This window comes from Mesocricetus auratus, unplaced genomic scaffold (genome assembly GCF_017639785.1).
Source record: "Mesocricetus auratus isolate SY011 unplaced genomic scaffold, BCM_Maur_2.0 Super-Scaffold_100031, whole genome shotgun sequence".
Taxonomy (NCBI): domain Eukaryota; kingdom Metazoa; phylum Chordata; class Mammalia; order Rodentia; family Cricetidae; genus Mesocricetus; species Mesocricetus auratus.
In genome coordinates, this window is record NW_024429212.1 from 2,848,825 (window position 1) to 2,867,803 (window position 18,979).

The 18,979-nt window shown below is 40.8% G+C and overlaps 1 protein-coding gene, 1 long non-coding RNA gene and 1 other non-coding gene across 3 annotated transcripts in view; 1 reads left to right on the forward strand and 2 right to left on the reverse strand.

The window, feature by feature from the left end:
• Csmd1 (CUB and Sushi multiple domains 1) overlaps nt 1–18,979 on the forward strand; it is a 1,489,308-nt gene that overhangs the window by 501,954 nt on the left and 968,375 nt on the right. The window lies entirely within an intron of this gene.
• Nucleotides 570–6,621, reverse strand: LOC121135195. The gene is made up of 3 exons (XR_005872414.1): nt 5,798–6,621; nt 2,952–3,025; nt 570–942 (listed from the first exon to the last, which is right to left on the reverse strand). It is a non-coding gene; the product is annotated as an uncharacterized LOC121135195 (long non-coding RNA).
• On the reverse strand, nt 15,380–15,486 carry LOC121135209. The gene has a single exon (XR_005872425.1). It is a non-coding gene; the product is annotated as a U6 spliceosomal RNA (small nuclear RNA).

Below are 18,979 nucleotides of genomic sequence, written 5' to 3' on the forward strand. Positions count from 1 at the left end.
TACTCCAGGGCCCTGAAACTTGCAGGCTTTCAAGCCTGTTCCTTCTTCCCTGATACTGCCAGCTGTTCCTGGTGCCAATGACCACTGACTCTATTCCCTCCACCAAGAGTTCTGATACTGTGTCCTGTACTGAACTTTGGTATTATATCAACCCCCCAGTGGGTGTGGAGGGTTTGTGTTTGCAGGTACATATATATGTGAACATAGATGTACGTGTATGTGTGTGTGTGTGTGTGTGTGTGTGTGTGTGTGTTTGTAGGCTTCTTGGTGTCTTCATGATTATTGTTTTGTTTTGAAACTTGGCTTCTGCTTAGCCTGAAACTTAACAAATAGACTACGCTATTGTGTCAGCTATCCCAGTGCACCTGTGTGTCTCCACTTCCTCAGGGCTGGGATTATGAGCACGTGTCATCACATTCCCCCCATTCCATTCTGTGGGTTCTAGGGTAACAGAGCAAGCCCTCTATAGACCAAGTCATCCCCACAGCCCACTTTTCTATTCCTAAATCCATCACCTGGTACCTGTCCTTAACCTGTGATCTGTAATGAAGAGACTGGTTATAGCCAACTCCAATCCTTTTTTTCCCCTCTCTCTTACAAGCGATTTTCCTTCTGAGAATCAATTTCTCTGTTACTATGATGGTGATAGGAGTGTAAGCTGTTAGCCATTTGCCATGTCCAATTCCATAAGGAGCTTATGAGAGTGGGGGTGGGGCTGAAGGAGAAGGGTGGATGTATGCTTGTCTGGGTTGTGGGTGTGCTTGCCAAGGGGCTGACGTGATGCTCGTTTCCATCGTTGTATAACCCACGCTTGATGTTTGAGCTGCTGTTGTGTCCTCTCTCCTTCCTGTCTGATAGTTTCCTCACGTAATGCAGCACAGTGGCTTTTCTCTTTGCTGAGTTTATCCTGTCTCTTCAGAGGGCCCTCTTCTTCAGAAGATCCTGGAAAAACAAGGGGTGAATGAGAATCATTCTTCAGGACCTTGTGGATAACCCCTCCTTCAAAGCAGAAGAAAATAGAGCATCTCTGTGAACTTCATGTGCATAGAGGATGCTCTGGCTGGTACTGTTTCCTAGGGTCCCTTAACCATAACAGATTTGCCAGTGAGAGGTTGTACCCCAGGAGAATCCAGCTAACAAGATAATACGATGTTCTCTCCCTGGGGGGATTAGAGGCAGGGGAAATGTGTCTCCTTCTAATTAAATTAAAGTGAACTCTTTCATTAAACTATTATGGCTACCATCACATTTTTTAGAGATGGAATCTTTGATCTGCTCATGAATCACCACAGTGCACAGGAAAAGTAACTAAGATTAAATGAAATTAAATGCTGCTAATAGTTGGGTATTTAACAAAAGAAGTCAAAGCTACATAGTCATTTGGAAAAAAAAGAAAACTTTTATTTTGAAGCTTTAGATTTAGAGGAAAAGTGTAAAGATAGCACAGAGATCCCCTTGATTCCTGATGTGACTTGTCCCTTTATGAACATCTTATGTCACTGTGGTATAATTGTCAGAGTTAATAAACCCATAGAGACTTTGTAAACAGTCTTGGCTTTATATACCTCTTCCCATTATCTAGTTTTGATAGGAGCATATGTGACACATAATGGCCAGGTTATCTTAGGTTCCTCTGGACTGGATAGAGACTGGAAGTATCCTGACTGTGCTGTCCTTAAGGTTTGGGGACAGGTCTGGCTATGCATTTTGTAGGGTACTTCTCAAATGGGTCATTTTTAAAAGGCATTACTTGTGATTTATTTGACCAGGGGTCTTGGGGAGGGAGACCACAGAGGTAGCTTGCCACCCTCACCACAGGGTGTTAAAGCTATCTGCTGTGAACAAGATTCAGCAGAGTAGATGTAAACCCTGATCCTATTGCTGTAAACGTCAATGATTTTAAAGTCAGTCTGTCCTTTCCCTGTTTTCACAAAGGGTCCCACCAGTCACTGCTCTGACGGTGCTTACAGATTAAAGTATAGGCAGGGCCTATGCAAGGTAGACTGTTGGGGTACATTATGCACATATCTTATACACAAGGCATTTATTTGCCTTTTCTCCCGCATGATTATATTGGTAGGTTCTCAAGGGTGTGTATTTTGTACCTTAGATTGTAAAACTTTCCTGTGCTTTTTTCTTCTGTAGTTCCCCAGCTCTGGCCTTTTGGATCTTTCCTGGCTGTCCCAGTGCCCTATGGCACTGTTAAGAGTTTATATTGGACTTTATTTTATTTGGTTGTTGTATTATTTATATGCATTTTGGTTGTTGCTCTGTCCTCCTTCATGGTATATAGTGCGTACACTCATCTGTGTTTTTTAAGCTTCAACACTGTCATCAGCTGCATCCACAAGAAGCTCCCATTCCTTTTGTAAGAAGAAATGTGTTAGAAGTCACATCTGTTCACTAGCTTTTTAAAAATACTTTTATTTGTTTTTAAATGATGTTTATATATGGCAAATATTCTGAGTTAACCAATTCTTTGTAAAGGTCAATCCCTGTGTTAGGGAGAGGAAGCTGTGACTTTGGAGGCAGCAGTAGAAACAGCTTACTGGGTAAAAGGCATTGATAATTTTATTGCCTTTGGGTTGTCCTCAGGAACGTTTCATTTGCCAATCTTCAATCTCTAGAATCAGGGGGGTGGTATAGGAGTGGATGTTGTGGGGCTATATTTAAGAAAGGTTTCACATTTAACTGCCTAAGTTCAGAGTGAGAGCCCTGCAGATTTACCAAAGTTTAGGGAATACATAGATGAATATGCATTTATAGCAAATGGACTTCAAAATGGAGGAAGGAAGGAAGGAAAGAAGGAAAGGAAAGGAGGGAGCGAGGGGCGAAGGAAGGAAAGCAAGGTCTTATTCTCTTCCAGCCTCTGTCACCTACATCTACAGTGACCTTCCATTACCAACAACTACCCTGAGCATCTAATCTTTAAACAGCTGTCCACAACTTACTGGAAACACAGGTGTCTTCAAGTATCAGTCCTCAATCAGGTTCCTTCTCAACTTGTTATGTACACTGTTTGTCACTGCAGAATAACAACCAGAAACTGAGGGTGATTAGAATGACCTTTCTCTATGGGGACAGAGTAGGATAAGGGGCTGCTTCAGAGCATTGAGTGACAGAGAGAGCTATGTGTCCCTCATTTTCAGTCACTAAGGGTGATAAAGTTTGTTACTTGCAGAGGGACAGCTAGTCAGAAGCATGTCTACCAGAGAACCATCTTTTTCAGGAAACCAAGTTTTGTCCTGAAAAAATGTAAGAGAGATGACAGCTTTAGGTCATCTCTCATGTGGAATGGCAGGAGCCTGGCTGTAGTGGGTGGGGAGTCACTCCTCCAGATCCTCAATTTAAATAGGGAGGCTAGAGTCAAACCTGCACACCGGGACAAAGACTTTCTTTTACTGTTTTTATGCAGAATTCATAGACTACATAATGGATATCTGTTAACATTAAGTTTGGAACCAGGTGGGGGAAATGGGCACATCCTAGTTTGGGAAAGCTCCTACAAGATGTCAATGGCAAGTGCAAGGTTCAGAGGCATCAAGAGACTGTGGCTCTTGCTCTCCCTCTGGTTGCTGAAGACTTCCCTATGTTTATTGAACTGGAGACAGGTAAAGAGAGTGCCTGTGCTCCACCACTGTGAGCATCTGTTATGTACAGAAACCAGAATCTTGATCTTTCTACAAGCAAAGGAGCAAACATTTAACAATAAATATCTCCTTAAATGTCAAGATGGAGCTGTTGAAATCTGCCGGTGCGTAGGTTAAATTTTACAAATTCACTCCTTCTAATGCTATCAAAACTCATCCTTTATGGTTAAGCACTTAAAATTTAATTCTGGGATGTATGTAATTCTAGAACATAGATGCCAACAGGAAAGACAGGTTTTGAACAAAATCTCTAAACAATCCCCTCCCCATCCTTAAAAAAAAACTAATCCTAAGACTATTTCTCAGTAAATAATAACTGGTTGCGTAACTATATAATGAGAACAATGTCCTTGCCAACATACAAGTTAGTCCATTACTTCAAAATGTTGGTTTTTACCCTCTTTTTGGTTGAGGAAACAGAGAGGCAGGCAAGGGGCTGTTGAGAATAAAGAAATGGACTATGGAAAGTCATATCATCCACTTTTTACAATAATTAAAGATCTTTTCTTGGAATTCCCAAAGGAGATAAATGCACAGCTTACCTGAGTAAAGCTGTCATTGCCAAAAAGGCACTGGCCTTGTCAGCAAGATCTGTCACTGTAGACCTAAGATATGCTGGCACTTTCCTGGAGGACCTGGGATCCACAGTGATACCCTCAGGGGAGCAAATGAGTCATATCTGAGCCCTGGATTGCACTGTGAGTGACTGTTCCACTCTGAGGAGGTCCCGACCTGATTGCCCTGCCTCCCTTGAGAACCCAGTCTTTATCAGGATCATGGCTCATATCCTGAAGGAAATGATCTGGTTGTAATCACATTTGAAACTGCAGTCTACCCTTCCCCACTTGCCAGCCCCACTGAAACTATTTATTAAAGATTCTAATATCCCTTTAAAAACTACTGTCTTCATAGACTCTCTCCTCCTCATACTCATTTAGTTTAAATTATCCTCTGTCAAAATTCAATTTTCGTAAAATGCTCTTTCAGAATTTTAATTCTGATCTCATTTTGACATTAGTTATAATACTCTGGCCTTTCTTCATAGATCCTTCCTACATCTCAGTATGTCTTAGATTCTTGGTTTCCTTTTCATGTCTTCTACTGGAAGCCTCTCTCTGGAAATACTAATCTGAGAGGTTCCCAGAGTCAGGAACACAGACTAAAGAATGCAGCTTTGGGCCTTAAATTCCACCATACAGGGAATTAAAGTTAGCATCCTGTTACCAAGGTTTCTGTGTCTTTCTGTACTAACCTGTAAGATGAACACAGTCCTGTATCGTCATACCTGTTTCATCAGGATGTGATACAGAGAAAAAGAGCAGATTATACAAAGTGCTCAAGATAAATACTTGGCATAAAACACACTGCCAAAAACACACTAACCAGATAGGAATAGACCTACATGATTTTCTAGCATTAAAAATAATTTTGATCCTATTAAAAATAAGCATTTTTATCTTGTTCAAGGTAACTCTTTTACCTTTACATCTTTCACCTGTTTGGGGGTAGTGTGGGTGCTTGTTACAATGGAGGGGAAGGAAGCTTTCTTTCTCAGTTAAGAGCCAGATAGCTCCCATGTGTACTGTGATTTACTTCATGTAACAAATAAAAAATCCTAAACTCAGATTCCAAGGCTGTCTGAGCCTCCCCTTAGGCAGCAGGAGAGCAGCCAGGACATCTGTGAGACACACACTGCACAGGTATTCCCCTCCAGAGCATGAACCTGGAGATGTACCTGACTGGACAAGAAATGAACCAAAAAATACTATTCAGAACTCTAACGTGAGCTGAGGGTTCTTAAGTACTGTTAAAATAATGGACTTATTTTTAAATTCACATGACTGCAGAAAACCTGATTCCAATTTACAGAGACCTGCAGTGATCAAACCACATTAAAAATCAACAAGACCATGAGGTCAGCATTGATTTTTATGAGTAAGTTTGTGATTAAAGGCCAAAGTGAAACAGGAAGCAGAGTTATAGGGAAAGAGCACACGGCTACAGGATCTTGGGGAGTTGAATACAGTTGATTTCTTTTTAAAATGTTGTTGCTGCACAGGGGATTGTGTAGAGAGGTCAGCGGCATCCATAACAAAACACAGAGAAGGAGAAAACATCTGATTGCTACTTCTCAGAGGCCTGCTCACCTGTAGGAAGAGTTTTTAGACATGCAGCAGCATGAAAGCAGGTGCATGAGTCCTCAGACAGTCTCCAGTAGGAGAGAGGCCATTGGCTGTGGTGATGATGATGTAACAGGTCTGTGATATTTATCACCCTTACTCCCAGCTGTCTCAGAAGAAACTAGGATTTAGAATGGTTGAGCCAGTTTGCCTGCGATTCCCAGGGTGAGAAGAGCCCAAGTGAAGGTGCCAACAGTAAGGTGACCTGAGGCTCCATTGTGACAGAAGCAGGTGTACACATCAGGGAGTTCTGGACTTGACTTCTGGCAATAAAGCCTAAAGGCACCTCCCAAGGAGGGATGCCCTGAGTCACCTCATGGTGACTTATTAACTGGGCTATGTCTGGATCCCAGTTTCTAAATTTCTACCCAGTGTTTTTGCATGTACCAATAGTCTATGTGTCTACTGGAAATTTCCCTGACATTCTCTGTGTAAATTTCAATATCAATTTGTATGTGTCTGAATGTATATTTTAATATATAAAATGAGTATGTGCTTAAGGAGGATACATGTATGTATTGAAAACTAGAGAAAATTTGCTCTGAATATTGGTTGGCAATTTTGTTTAAATTTTTCACTGTTGTGCATTTTCTCTTATGTGTGTTTGTGTGTATGTTTCAGTCTGTCTTTTGTATATGTGTGCACGTAAGCATATGCATACGCTTCTGTAGCTTCTGTGAGGCTGAAGACCACAGGGTGAGGGCCTTCCTCTATCACTCTCTACCTTACTTTTTGTTGTTGCTGATGTGAAGCAAAGGACACTCTGCTTCCATCTTCAAACACAGATTTCTGTCCATCTCTTTACTTTCTATCGATTTGACTTTCCCAGATATTCCTATAACATAATAACATGTGCAGACTCTCCTCTAGCATAACAGCATGCACATAGATTCTCATAACAATATGTGCAGACACTCCTATAACATAAAAATCTGCACAGACTGGACTAATCTGCTTTCCTTAACTGGACCAAGATAACCATAACCGAAGCTATATTGTTTGTAATCATTTTATTCCAATTGGTTCCCAAATGAAAACACCTTCCAGTTAGTTTAAGGAAGCCACTCAAACACTTTCTTTTTAAGATTACTTTTATTTGTTGCTTGATAATTTCATAAAGACATATAACTTGTTTAGATGAAACCCACCCCCACTTCCCTCTGACCCTTTCATTATTCCCCCTTCCCTGCTACTTTCTCTCCTCAACTTCATGAACTCTTATCTTTGTAATGGCTGGGTGCTGCTGGTATATGTATTAAGATAGACTGTGACAGTTTGAACTACATGGAACCTGTCAAATTCCAATGTAGAAGCGGGCTGGGCTCACAAAGTCCCTTCCCTAGCAAGGGAGCTATTGATGGCTGACTAAGTGCCACTCTCAGTTTTCTTGGATCTCTCAATGAGTCTGAGCTCTCAGTTCAGCTAAGATCCATGGGCATTGAGAACATGCCTATTTCCCCTACAGCCCTAGAACTGCAGGTATCCACTAGCACGCAGGGCTGTTTTACCTGGGAGTCAGACACCCGAACTCCAATTCTCATGATTGCTCAGCAAACATTTTATAGACTAAACCCAGCCCTATCCCAAAGATCCTATTTTCACATTTTTATTGCTTTTTGATAAACTGCATTTATAAATCTTGAGGATGCTGGAATCAGGATTCTCTAGCTGTATTGTAACATGTCTGTTTCACTGTGGCTCACCGAACTGCAGCCCCACCTAACTTCTTTTTTTGGAGACATGGGTACTTACGTAGAGATGTCTTAGCAATAATGCTATGAATTTCTTATTCATAACTAGAAAGAATCAATGAAAGAAAACAAGTCAGAAAGTTAAGGGGGTCATAAAATATTACACAATGAGTTTACATCATGATAGTCTTTTCTTTAAAGGATTATATGAAGAGTCTTTTGTCCTGTGGTGACACAGTTGCTGCTACATGTGTAGCACAGTGGGTACCAAGTCAGTGTAACATAGCTTTTCTGTGCCAAAACACCCACAGGCACAATGAGTACATGATCCCCTGGCATCTCTAACCCTCAGTGGGGACACTACGATTTGAGTTCCACATTTTCTTGCACATGTCACAAAATGGTTACCTGCTTGCTTTGCATTTTTCCATTATTTAAAATTGCAGTCTTATTGCTATTTCAGAGTCTTTAGGTGACAAGCAGGTGACAAACACAAAACCCAACTCAGGTTACAATTATTTTTATTGTGTATAAAAGCAAATTTCCAACAGAATCTAGTCTGACCCCTTGTGGGATGTGTACTGCTATTGTCTAGAAGTCATCCGTGTCCATTCTTTTCTTCACATGGAATTTAGTGGAATAAATAAAAATGTTGGTCCTAATGTATGTATATATGTGCCTATACGGATATCAAACTCATGCAGAAGCTAGAGAGAATATAATCTGGGAACAACAGTGTCATAGTAAGTGAAAGAGGAAGATATTTAGTGTCTATTTTTAACTATAATTCTGTTCATATATCACTGGTAATGGGTAGCCCATTCTCCAACACATCTTATTTTCAAGAACATTATAGTTATTTTCAGTATTGCTTTTATATTAAATATGATAAAAATGTCAACCGTCATCTCTGAACCTTTTCATTTTACAGGAGTTTTGACACCAGCATCCTGCCTGTCATTAGCCTCCTTCTCTTTTTGTGATTTTATACACACATCTCCAGTTATGTGGCCTGAATTCATCTTGAGCTCAAATCCATTGAAACCTTCTAGGACACATTTGATGTCATGCAATGAAAAAAGCCTTACTTAGCTCTACCTCAGCATTTCTCATTAGTCAATGGAGAGTGGACACTTTCCCTTCAGTCTTGGGGTCTAGCATGTTGCACAGAGGGCAATTTGTGGTTTTTTTGGGGTATACACTCCACTGATTTAATTGCAGACTTACTGAGTGACCTCTGTGACAGTGAGGGCATGTTGTGGCAAAGACTGGGAAGATGACAGCCTTTGTGTTTCCAAAAATTCAACTATTAATAGTCTAGATTTAGAAATAATATTTAATAGTTCAGCAATTTGTGCATTAAAATATATGGCTTCTTTCAGCCCTAAGTGTAATTCTAACACTGTAAGAGGGTATCATAACTGACCCTAAAATGCTTGAAAAGAAGATGAATCACCAATACTCTGGTTAAGGGTATCTATGAGGTGCATTTGGACTGTTAATAACCTAGTTAGCTCTTTAACCACAAGTGGACATCTATTTTACCACCGTCTTCAATCTAAGAATTGTATAACATATTTCATGAATTTTGATATCTTGTATTAATATTTATTTTATCAATTACATTGGAATGGAAAATTAATGTCCTATTTCTAACTGAACTCTTTCCTGTGTGAGCACATTCAGGTCAGACTCTCTGTAGAGGCAACTGGCACTGTGTCCTTTGCATCATGATATGTATTTCCTAGTTAAAAATAGTTTTTTTTAAACTATCAGAAATGGATTTTGAAGGGACCATTATTTATTTGTAAAATCGAGATTCAAACCTGTAAATACTCTCATATATTTGTATCATTTCTGTGGCTTCTGGTCACAGTTGAGACACCAGAATCCATACAGTTATACAACAAGTGCAATTCTTTTTATAAATTATGACTTACTATAAACCTAAGATGTGAAAGTATTTCTACAAGTAGAATTCGCAGACCTCTGCATTGTGTGGGCACACACACGAGTTCAAGAGATGGGCTTGACAATACCTAGATCCATGCTTAGAGTGAACAAGGCCAACAACCCCTTGGCTCAGAAGTGATTGGTTCATGCCTCTGATTTTATCTGACACCCGCTGGGGGTTATAATTTTAGTCTGAACAGATGTTTACATTCTCCCACAGCATCTCTCTATTAGAGAAATGTCTACTTTAGCAGGTATGAAGTGAGCAGTTAATGTACCTAGAATAGATTTTCTAGCCCCGTAGTTCCTCCCAAAACTGCTGAAGTGTCCTGTCTCTTTACTGTCCAATAGCTGACAGTGCTTATGTCTTGTGGGAGGCCCTAGGTGTGGAAGGTTGTTGGGGATATGCTTTCAGCAGTGGGAACTGGGATACGTTGTCCTTGAATGCTTAAAGTTATAGAAACATCATAGGTGAGCTCATAACTATATGGGGTGGAGAGTCGTCCAGCCAATCTCAGAATAACACCTAGCAGTGTGGACAGCACTACAGGGCAGAAAGAGCTTCTGCAATCAGTCCATCAACCTGGTAGGTATGAGAAGATGGAGATTACGAATCTTCACGCAAGGCTGGTGATGATCCCTAACCTCCCCAAAAGAATTTTGGCTAAAATCAATTTTCTGAACATTCTTTGTCCATCTCATGGTGGCTGCCACCCGAATGAGCCGGAATTAAGTGCGAGTCACTGGTGGTTTAAATGAGAAAAGCCTGTATATTTAAACACTTGGTCCCAGTTGGTAGGACTGTTCAGAAAAGATTAGGAAGTGTGGATCTGTTGGAGGAGGTTTGCCATTGGGGGGTGTGCTCTAGGTTTCATGGACTGGTTCCTTTCATGGCTAGCTCTCTCTCTTTCTCTTGCTGTGAGCTGCCATGCTCCCCACCATGATGGTCATGGATTAACCCTCTGAAACAGGAAGCCCCTATTAAATCCTTTAGTTTGTAATTTCCCTTGGTCGTGGCCTCTCTTCACAGCTATAGAAACTTAACTAAGATAGGAACCAAGATAGGAACGACAGCAAGACACGTGCAAGGAGGCCCATGAGAGACTTAAGTGTGTTGTGTGAACAACAAACTATCCCCGAGCCCCAATAAGAACCCCACTTCACCACTTAGGTATATTTCCTTTGCTTGCTTTTGAATTTGGGAGGAATCAAGTGTTGAATGATTTGCTGCCAGTCTGCGAAATCTTTTTTTTTGTTTTGTTTTGTTTTGGTTTGGTTTTTTAAATTTATTTTTAAGTTTAAATTTAGATTAGAAACAAGGTTGCTTCACAAGTTAGTTCCAGGTCCCTCTCCCTTTCCCTCACCTCCTCCCGTGACCACCCCCCAACCCCCCTCATTATCCCTTCATTTCCCCAGGGAGGGTGAGGCCCTCCATGGGGGTGACCATAGTCTGTCATTTCATATAGGGCAGGGCCTAGACCCTCCCCCAAGAGTTCAGGGTGAGAGTGCATCTCACATTGTTGGATGGGAGTCCAAAGTCCATGTGTATACTCGGGATGAATACTGATCTGCTGCCCAAGGCTCAATAGATTACCTAGGCCTCCTCACTGACACACCCATTCAGGGGGTCTTGATCAATCCCATGATGGATTCCCAGGCATCAGCCTGGGATTCAAGAGTTAACCATTGTCAGGTCAGCTGTTTCTGGGGTTAAACCAGCCCAGTCTTAATTCCTTTGGTCATCAGTCCTCCCTCTCTGTTACTGGCTTTCTTGAGTTCATCTCAGTGCTTAGTCGTGGGAGTCTGCCTCTTCTTCCATCAGCCACGGAATGAAGTTTCTGTTTCCCAGACTCTCTGGCCATGGGATTGTAGGCTGGCACTCCCCAGATCTATGTCTAAAGTCAATATATGAGAGAGTACATGCCATGTTTCTCTTTTTGTGACTGGGTTACCTCACTCAGGATGGTTTCTTCTAGTGTCATCCATTTGCCTGCGAATCTCAGGATTCCATTGTTTTTTTTCTGCTGAATAGTCCTCCATTGTGTAAATGTACCACATTTTTTCTATCCACTCTTCAGTTGAGGAGCATCTATGTTGCTTCCATGTTCTGGCTATTACAAATAATGCTGCTATGAACATAGTGGAAAAGACATCCTTGTTGTATAAATGGGCATTTTTGGATATATGCCTAAGAGTGGGTTTGCTGGGTCTTGTGGTAGGTTTATTCCCATTTTTCTGAGGAATCTCTATACTGATTTCCAAAGTGGCTGAACAAGTTGGCACTCCCACCAGCAATGGAGGAGTGTTCCACTTTCACCATATCCTCTCCAGCAAAAATTGTCATTGGTGTTTTTGATTTTAGCCATTCTGACAGGAGTGAGATGGTATCTCAGAGTTGTTTTGATTTGCATTTCCCGGATGACTAAGGATGTTGAGCACTTCCTCAAGTGCCTCTCAGCCATTTTAGCTCTATTGAAAATTCTCTATTTAGTTCTGCAGCCCACTTTTTAATTGGATTCTTTGGTGTTTTGGAGACTTGCTTCTTGAGTTCTTTGAAAATTTTGGAGATCAACCTCTGTCATATGTGGGGTTAGTGAATATTTTTCCCATTCTGTGGGCTACCTTTTTGTCTTGCTGACTGTATCCTTTGCTTTACAGAAGCTTCTCAGTTTCAGGAGGTCCCATTTATTAATTGTTGATCTCACTGTCTGTGCTACTGGTGTTATGTTCAGGAAGCTGTCTCCTGTACTAATTCGTTCAAGGGTACCACCAACTTTCCTTTCTAAGAGGTTCAGTGTGGCTGTATTCATGTTGAGGTCTTTGATCCATTTGGATTTAAGTTTTGTGCATGGCGATAAACATGGATCCATCCGCAGTCTTCTACATGCCAGCCACCAGTTATGCCAGCACCATTTGTTGAAGATGCTTTCTTTATTCCATTGTATATTTTTAGCTTCTTTGTCAAAGATCAGATGTTCATATGTGTGTGGGTTAATATCCGGGTTTTCAATTCGATTCCATTGGTCTACCTGCATATTTTTGTGCCAATACCAAGCTGTTTTCAGGACTATAGCTCTATAATAGAGCTTGAGGTCAGGGATGGTGATGCCTCCGGACGTTGCCTTGTTGAACAAGGTTGTTTTGGCTATCCTGGGTCTTTTGTTTTTCCATACAAAATTGATTATTGTTCTTTCAAGGTCTGTGGAGAATTGTACTGGGATTTTAATGGGGGATTGCATTGAATCTGTAGATTGCTTTTGGCAGGATTGCCACTTTTACTACATTGATCCTACCTATCCAAGAGCATGGGAGAGCTTTCCATTTTCTGAGGGCTTCTTTAATTTCTTTCTTTAAAGATTAAAGGTTCTTGCAATACAAGTCTTTCACTTGGTTGGTTAGCGCTACCCCAAGGTATTTTATGTTGTTTGTGGCAACTGTAAAAGGTGATGTTTCTCTGATTTCTTTCTCAGCCCTTTTATCATCTGTATATAGTAGGGCTACTGATTTTCTTGAGTTGATCTTGTAGCCTGCCACTTTGCTGAAGGTGTTAATCAGCTGTAAGAGTTCCCTGGTAGAGTTCTTTGGGTCATTTATGTAAACTATCATATCATCTGCAAACAGTGAAAGTTTGACCTCTTCCTTCCCAATTTGTATTTCCTTGATCTCCTTTTGTTGTCATATGGCAATGGCTAGAACTTCAATTGCAATGTTGAAAAATTATGGAGAGAGTGGACAGCCTTGTTTTGTTTCTTATTTTATAGGAATTGCGTTGAGTTTCTATCCATTTAGTTTGATGTTAGCTGTTGGTTTACTGTATATAGCTTTTATTATGTTTAAGTATGTCCCTGTTATCCCAGATCTCTCCAAGACCTTTATCATGAAGGGGTGTTGGATTTTGTCAAAGGCTTTTTCAGCATCTAGTGAGATGATCATGTGATTTTTGTTTTCAGCTTGTTTATATGGTGGATTACATTGATGGATTTTCGTATATTGAACTATCCCTGTATCCCTGGGATGAAACCTACTTGATCGTGGTGAATGATTATATGATGTGTTCTTGTATCCGATTTGCCAGTATTTTATTGAGTATTTTTGCATCAGTGTTCATGAGGCATATTGGTCTAAAGTTCTCTTTCTTATATGTGTCTTTGTGTGGCTTGGGGATCAAAGTTATTGAAGCCTCATAGAAAGAGTTTGGCAAAGACCCTTCTGCTTCTATTGTGTGGAATACTTTGAGAAGAATTGGTATAAGCTGTTCTTTGAATTTCTGGTAGAATTCTGTACTGAGGCCATCTGGACCTGTGCTTTTTTTTTTTTTTGGTTGGGAGACTTTTGATGACTGCTTCTATTTCCATAAGGGTTATAGGTCTATTTAAATTGCTTATCGCTTCATCATTTAATTTTGGCAAGTGATAGCTATCCAGGAAGTTGTCCATTTCCTTTAAATTTTCAAATTTTGTGGAGTACAGGTCTTCAAAGTATGACCTGATGATTCTCTGAATTTCCTCATAGTCCGTTATGTCCCCCTTTTCATTTCTGATTTTGTTAATTTGCATGTTCACTCTCTGCTGTTTGGTAAGTTTGGACAAAGGTTTGTCTATCTTGTTGATTTTCTCAAAGAACCAACTCTTCATTGCATTGATTATTTGTATTGTTTTCCCAGTTTCCCCTTCATTGATTTCAGCCCTCAATTTGATTATTTCCTGGAGTCTACTCCTCCTGGGGGAGTTTGCTTCTTTGTGTTCTAGAGCTTTCAGCTGTGCTGTTTATTCTCTAGTATAACTATTCTCTAGTTTCTTCATGTGGGCACTTAGTGCTATGAACTTCCCCCCGTAGCACTGCTTTCAAAGTGTCCCATAGGTTTGGGTATATTGTGTCTTCATTCTCATTGAATTCTAGGAAGTCTTTAATTTCTTTTTTTATTTCTTCTTTAACCCAGGAATGGTGCAGTTGTGCATTATTCAATTTCCATGAGTTTGTAGGTTTTCTGCAATTTGTGTTGTTGTTGAATTCTAATCTTTTGGCATGGTTGTCTGATAAGAAGAATGGAGTTATTCCAATTTTTTGAAGCTGCTGAGGTTGGATATGTTGCCAAGTATGTGGTCGATTTTTGAGAAGGTTCCATGTGGTGGTGAGAAGAAGGTATATTCTTTTTTATGTGGATGAAATCTTCTATAGATGTCTGTTAATCCCAGTTGGGTCATTATTTCTATTAGACCCTTTGCTTCTTTGTTGAGTTTCTGTCTGGTATTCCTGTCTAGTGGTGAGAGTGGTGTGTTGAAATCTCCTACTATAAGTGTGTGGGGCTTTATATGTGATTTAAGTTTTAGTAATATTTCTCTTACAAATGTGGATGCCTTTGTATTTGGGGCATAGATGTTCAGGATAGACACTTCATCTTGATGGATTTGCCTGTGATGAGTATATAATGACCTCCTTCATCTCTTTTGATTGATTTTATTTTAAAGTCTAATTTGTTAGATATTAGGATTGCTACCCCTGCTTGTTTCTTGGGTCCGTTTGATTGGAAAATTTTTTCCCAACCTTTAACTCTCAGATAATGTCTGTCTTTGAGGGTGAGGTGTGTTTCTTGTATGCAGCAGAAGCATGGGATCTGTCTTCAAATCCATTCTGCTAGCCTGTGTCTTTTTATGGGTGAGTTAAGGCCATTAATGTTGAGGGATATTAATGACCATTGATTGCTCATTCTTGTTTGATTTGGAATGGTTGGTGGTGGTGAAATTATATGTGGAATTTTACCCCTTTTTCTTTTGGCTGTTGGTAGAGAGGGATTCTCTAATGCCTATATTTTTCTGGTTGTAGTTAACTTCCTTGGGTTGGATTTTTTCTTCCAAAACTTTCCGTAGAGCTGGGTTAGTGGATACGTATTGCTTGAATCTAGTTTAAAAATATGGAACGCTTCACGAATTTGCATGTCATCCTTGCGCAGGGGCCATGCTAATCTTCTCTATATCGTTCCAATTTTAGTATATGTGCTGCTTAAGCGAGCACCAGTCTGAGAAATCTTATCCATCATCAGCCACAGCAAATCTCTCCAGGGCAGGCACCTTTATGGCATCCAACCCTTCTCAAGAATATGTATTTTTTTCTCCATCTCATGCAAGCTCACTTGTCCCCTTGACGCTTTCTTAACTTTTTGAATGAAGGGCCACATTCATGGTGCACATGACAGGGCTTCCTAATGAAGTGGGTGGGGTCCTGAATTTAAATAAATAACATACATGTGTTGCTACACTGTAAGTGGATGTGACTTGGTCATCTGGTTGGGCTGTTTGTGTGCTTCAGGGGATATCTACTCTAGGTTTTCTCCTGGATCTAGTCTGTGTTTTCTAGAGGGTCAGGCTTCCTTCAAGCTTCTCATATGTGGTTGGCATGTAAGACCATTTCCTATGACAGAAAGAAACTTCAACAAATAAAATGAAGCTGCTTCACATTAAACCAAGCGAGGCTGTCCAAACCTGTGATTCTATGGCCTCCATGGCTTTGCACATTGTGACTTGGGGAACATGACCCTGGAAAAGTGTCTCTGCTGCTTTTTAGCATTCACAACACTTCACACACATAAGCTGTCATATGCAATGATAGGTATTTTGTCTAATTTTTTTTCTTGACCTATGCACACAAATAATTATTGCTAATAGTTCCATGTAAGAAAAGGAAGGGTTTATCTTGGTGTAGTTTTGTGCTCCTGAACCAGTTTTAATATGTTTACCTCAATGTCTTTATTTCAAGGGTTCTCTGCCACTAATTCCATCCAAATGACTTTTAATCTCACATAGAAATCTTATTATTTGCTGCCTCGTGGTGGTGGTGGCGGTGGCGCACACCTTTATTCCCAGCACTCAGGAGGCAGAAGCAGGTGGATCTCTGTGACTTCAAGGACAGCCTGGTCTACAAAGCTACACAGATACATTTGTCTCTAAAAACCAATAATGGAAAAAGAGGAAAGGAAACGAAATCTTATTATTTGCATTAGTAAAACTGAAATGTCTGTGTTGTCACAAGTGGCTGTTATTAAAAAAATGTGAGCTTAATTTCAAAGTTTCCTCTCTGGGAACTAAATTTTCTCAGACGTTGTTACTCATACTCAAAATGAAGGATTAGAGGGTCTAAAGGGATGGCTCAGTGGTCAAGAGCACCAGCTGCCCTTGCAGAAGAGCCAGGTTTAGTTCCGAGCATCCACAATGCAGCCCACAACCATCTGTAACTCCAGTTCCAGAAGATCCAGCTTCATCTTCTGTTCTCTTGGAGCACTGTATGTAAATAATGCACCAATGCTCACACGGGCAAAACATATGTACTCATCAAAATCATCCTTAATTTAAAAAGAGGAGGGGTTATAAGTGTTACTTCTACAATTCCTACCATTTGAAGTCAACAAAAATAATTGCCTTCACCACATTTTCCCTCCCTCTCTCAGTCACTCTCCTTTAATATTTAAGCGGGGTCTTCATTCTTGCTGTGAACACTTTAATCACAGCTACGTCAGTAGGACCAGTAAGGAGGCCATTTTGTATCAAGGCAAGAAGCATTTATCATTGAAACATAATCCTACCTGGGAAAAGGCTATTTTCCAACATTCGTTTCTATGGAGAGCAGGGGAGGCCACAGCTGCAGGTGTGAGGGTGGAGCCCATCAATTGTATCACCTCCTCCTGGGTGACATCTGTTCTGTCGAAGAAATAGCTAAGATGGGACTTCAAGGGCTCTTAGCCAGACAGGCTGCAGAAGTAGCTCAAACTGATGACTGGAAGCCAGCCAGTGTGCTTCCCAGGACCAGTTCAGAATGTGCACTCCCGGAACTGGGGGAAGAGGGCGCCTCTGAGTCTACAGAGGCAAAACGTGGCTTAGATGCCTTGGAGGCTGCAGACAACCAGGTAGCATTTACTGAGGGGGCACTGGCTTTACTGGGCTACAGGGACGAGCTGGACAGAGGCAGCAGATATCAATGCTGATAAGGCAAGGGCCATCACCTGGAAAGCAGTCATAATGTATTAGGAAAACTGATTTGTAAATTGCACCCAGCTATGTTCTTGCAGTTTAGTTTCTCTTATTCAATAACTCCCCTGGCCTGGTTCTCACCTGGCAGGTGTGTCACTAACTGAGCAGAAGAGGCAGGGTGAGGTCTTGTTCCACTACCCACACCAGGCTGTGGGATCCTTGCTGTGGCAGCCGAGCCTTGAATCATGGCTGGCAACAGGCAGAGAGCTTACTATGACTCACCGATCAAGCAGGAGGTGAGAAAGCAAAGTGAAGCATTTCTCAGCCTTGAAAAGATTGCACTTGGTGCTATTTTAATCCCTAGTCTTAAAGTTGTGGTGTCCCTCACTGTGTCAGCCTGTTGGACCTTGACTAGAAGATCGTACGGGCACTACTCGTGTGCATCCCATAGAACAAAGCTTCCCTGCTGTCAATAGCAAGCCAACGATGCAAAGAAGATTGCTAACTCATTCAGAGAGCCTTTACCTTGCAAAAACTGGGAACAGAGGGCTAGGAGCCAGGAGAGGGGAGCATGGATACTTGGCATTGGGTTTAAATTTTGAAGTAGCTTACACAGGCATTAATTGGCTTCCCATGTGTCAAGTTCTGTTGAATACCCTGACTTTTATCTGACATCATCTCAAAGACAGAGTGAAGGGAAAGGCTAGATTCCAGAACTTGGGGACCAAGGATATTACTGTGAACCTCTTAAGTCTTCAGCAGACATTTATTTTGTTAAAGTTTGGCATGATAAAGGCCCTACTTGACCTTTTCTCTAATGCTTAGTTTCTGGTTTCCTGCTTTTCCTTAAAGGTAACTTCACAGCTAGGCAGGAACCCGAATATAAAAAACTAACTGGGAGGCCATGTAATATTCCTATTTTAAACTATTTAGATAAATGAGTTTATGCAGAAAAGACTATTTTGGATATTTGTGAAATGAGAAATGAATTATTTTACAACTATTTTATTTATAAGCATGAGGGAAATTGGCCAGATTTCAAGATTTGCTGTTCCTGGCAATGTGTCAAGACTGTGCAAATAGATTCCAGGAGAGTTTTCTGGTTGCTAAATATGGATTCATATCATTCATGTATGGTCAGTGAGGTATGGGGTACACCTGCCAGATAGGTGAAAGTTGGATTCCAAAAGTGTTTCTTTTTCACTATGTCCAAGATAAGCTCTGTCCCCAAATGTGAATTTTCCTTATTAGATTAAGGAGGTCATAAAAGGATGAAAAAGCCCCAACTTACTAATTTTCTTAAAGCATATATGTCTGCGTATCTCTCTGATGTGAAGTTTGCTTATGACAACTCTAAGTCCAGTGTCTCTTCTGTAACTGGGAGGGAGAGCTAAGATTTAGCACAGTTGCTAACAGTGCCTCATTAGTCTGAGGAACTGACTGTGAGTTGCCAGAACACACAGACAAGCCAGACACTGTAGTGCAAGCTTTGTGGCCTGGCAGAAATAGTGCCTCAAACAGGTGGAAGGTGGAAGGGGGAGCCA